Source organism: Haliaeetus leucocephalus, unplaced genomic scaffold (assembly GCF_000737465.1).
Source record: "Haliaeetus leucocephalus isolate CR32 unplaced genomic scaffold, Haliaeetus_leucocephalus-4.0 Scaffold351, whole genome shotgun sequence".
NCBI lineage: Eukaryota > Metazoa > Chordata > Aves > Accipitriformes > Accipitridae > Haliaeetus > Haliaeetus leucocephalus.
In genome coordinates, this window is record NW_010972787.1 from 4,196,071 (window position 1) to 4,199,890 (window position 3,820).

Consider the following 3,820-nt stretch of genomic DNA (forward strand, 5'->3'; position numbering starts at 1 on the left):
ACTGTGCTGGCCCCTTTCATAGCATTTGTTTGCTTAAAAATGCATTCAGGACAACTGCTGATCTGCCTGCAAAATGTGATGTATCCCCTGAGTACAGGTGACTCAAGTGAGCTTCACAGCGAAAGCTTTAGCCTTCACCGTGCTGCTTACACTGAGCCTGACCTCCGTAATACCAAAATACACATTCTTTGAAGCAACAACAGTGATATGTAAATAGTGCAAAGCTAAGTATTTCACCTATAGCTACTGTGTGTTTTACATAGATCTACAGGAATTACGTCTAACCTGTGAATGACTACAGATGAAAGCCTTGAGCAAAATACAAGTGTCTGTGCACAATTTTAACGGCTCGGTATGACACTTCCCAACAGTTGCAATCATTGTAATGTACTATCACAGCACAAAAATAGGATCTAGCCCAAAGAGGTCCTTACATAGGCATTCCTCTGACAAAAGAAAGAGATGGATCCTTTACAGTCAGTCAGAAGGGAGTAAGACTCTATGAGACAGTCGCTGTTCTTAAGACCAGATGCACAGCACAAAATATAAGCAAATATTTCAGGGAAAATGTAGGTGGAAAAGGTATAAAAGGAGTATGGTTTCATACAATGAAATTATGTTTATATTTCAGCTCCTCATATCCCAGGAGAAGATTCTGTCACTACCTTTACACTAAAAATATTTCTTCTTGCTGATGTGCACCACTGAGCAGTTGAAAAAGACCACAGTAAATGACATCAAGATCATTTGTACCTTTAATCCATTCTAAAGTCAGAATTTGAAATTTTTTCCCCTAAAAATAAAAATGCTATTGTATAATCATCTAATGTGTTATTGACAGTTGCTTATTTTTAGTGACTTTAAGGAGGCAGGAAGGAGAAGGAGAAGTTAGTCTTTGATGTGTGTGGTTCCAACAGTAAAGAGCTGGAGACCTCTTTGAGAATAATTTAAATCTAATCAATTTAGCTCAGCTGGTACAACATTACAGCAATAAAAAGATTTAGTTGTACAAAGCAAAAAAAAAGATCGATTAATGAGCAAATGCATAAAAAAGAAGAGGACTTATCATTTGAGTGGCAGGAGGTGACTTGCCATCTCTAAATTCTCCTCTTCACATCATCTGCTCTTCTGTGAAGTCCTTTGTCCTGGTGCTAAGCAGGTTTAAAACTCTACCAAATATACCAATTACATTTTATACTGTATTAGCACGTGTGGAAGCCACACTACAAAATGCAGGAGGGTAGAAAATCACAACTGGGTCTGACATGAAAAGACATGATTAGACCATCACGGAGGTAGTGGTCTTGAGTAAAGAAGAACATCTATAAGCTACTGAAATACTTTACACAGTATGAAAATAAATCTTTGTGACCCAAACTAAAAGCTAGTACTTTAAGATTACCAGAACTCCCTCAAAAGTAAACAGGACTAGCAAACAAACTACAAGAATTTAAAGCAGGGAATATCTTCTCTTCTAAAAAGAAAAGAAGGTAGAATATTCTGATACATAGGTGCCAAGAAAACCACAGTGGATGAAGACAGGGTTACCCTAACTAAGGATGACAAAAGGGTGACCACTCCTCCCTCCACACGATTCAGCTCAGATGGGTCTTCAGATTTTGCAGTGCCACCACACAACCACATCTGAACTGCTTTTCAGCTGACAGTGGCTCAGTCTCCAAATGCGTGCTTTTACGGCTGGGTTCCCACAGCCCAGAGCCCCTCGTAAGAACCTGTTTGGTTCACACAGACAGCAGGTCTGCACGCCGAGCCACAGCATGCTGCTGTGCGCTCCTGAGCCTTTCTGTGTCTGTTCCCTGCTGCCATTCGAGATCATACAGGCTGGTAATGAGCCACAGCAGCACTGATCCAGGTGACCATGTAACCATCTGATGGCTAATGTTGATGCAAGCAAAGCAATGGGAACACGCAGCAAGGGGGAAGGCAGGACCTTCTCTCTGGGTGGCAGAGAGATTGGCTCTGGTGTCCTAAGCCAACTACAATCATACCCTTTAATATGCCTATGTAATAAGTTACACAAACCTCTATTATGTATTTTTATAGGCATTATATATACCTACATTAGCTATTACTCCTGTTATCCTTCAGAAAAATATTCTAAAAAGGAAATACACTGTTCAACAACTATGCAGCAGTGATCTTAACGCTAACCAGCAACCCCCATCTTTCTTCAAAGTCTCATCTAATTTGGATTTCACTTATGTGAAATGAAGGGAACATGTAAAAGTCTAAAGCTGTGTATAGATAAATCCCAGCTAGAAGATCTGGGTGCCTGAGGCATCCAGAGCATAACGAAGGTGCAACTTAACCACCTAGACCCACAAGTACAATTTACAAAAGCTGAAGCTTAAACTCCTTATGTATCCCATGTTCAAGATGAACATTCTCCAAGTGCCAAGCGTTCAGCATCTGAAGGGCTGGTTATGGGTAAGGGCACCCAGGCTTGGATTCCAAATGTTAGGTCGCAAACAGATCTGCCGAACTGCACCTCTGGGAAAGGAGCCTCCCTGTCACAGGACAGAATTTCAGATCAGACTGCAGAAGTGGATACCACCCCAAGCACTGGAGAGTGGAATCTGCTTAACTGCGACTGTTTCATCTGAATGGCTTACGCTAAAGATAAGTAAAGCTGGTAATGTGCTAAATCCTACTCTGAAACCTTACCATTTCCTATGAGCTAGCATTACACACCTCTTTGCTTAGCATCTTGCTTACTTCAGCAGCTACGCAGAGGTGCCTCAGGTTCTGTCCTTATTAGCAAGCAGTGAGGCCAAACAGGGGAATATTAGTAGAGTGATCAGGTTGTGCAGAGGAGCCAAAGGGAAGCTGGCTTCTCCTTCAAGCTAGCTCTAATCTGGTTCCATGTGGTGAACAGCCACGAGTGGCTGGAGGACATCTTCCAGTTCAGCATCATCCAAAAGCAATCCAGCAAATGCTCTCCAAGGTGCTCTGAGAATTAACCCAAGGTAGAGCTTATCAGGAAAAGTACTTCAAAAGCACATTCCTTATTCAAATAAAAAGTGCTGAAGGAGCATCGTACTGCACCCTTACTCACCGCAGAGATTGTACTAGGCACCTAAATATTTTGCACCGGGACGGGTGTCTCAGCCTTTTCCTGGACCTGTCTCTAAGTCACAGACAATGTCACTGAGGCTTCGGCTACCCTTAAGTAAAACAGATACCGCGAATGAATTCTGAATGCACTTTGGTCCTACAGAGGTCAATGGAAGTCCTTCGGGACCAGAATCACACCTTCAAAATGTTCCATTTTTGTCCATTCTCTTATGAACAAGTTGCAAAGCATTTTCCTCAACGAACCTCTTGAGAAACCTCGTAATCTACCTCTCCGCAAGCCCACAGCAGTGCCCGGTGCTCTCCCCACTCCTCACCACCGGTCAGAGCCCCCTGACCATGCTGGTGGGGTGCGGGGCACCCCTGCCTCCCATTCCCCTCCGACCAGACGCGCACCAAGGAAATCTTCCCGTCAAAACCCATCAGACCCAAGACAAAGAAGGGGGGACGTCGCCTCGCCCCCTCAGCGGTGCCATCACCAGAAGGCAGCACCCAAGCTGCCCGCTGGTTGTCCACCACCTGCCCTGACCCCGGCGGCTCAGGGAGTGTCGGCGATCCCCCTGCAGCAGCGGGCCAGGGCGGCCCGACCTGGGCTCTGGGGGGGAGCCCTGAGGGCCGGGGGCCCTACGGGACGTGGGGTGCCCCGCGGGGGTGGGTGCCCAGTGGGATGTAAGGCCCCCGTGGGGTGCAGTGACTGGAAGGGGGGGGACGCGGGGAGGCCCCGAGG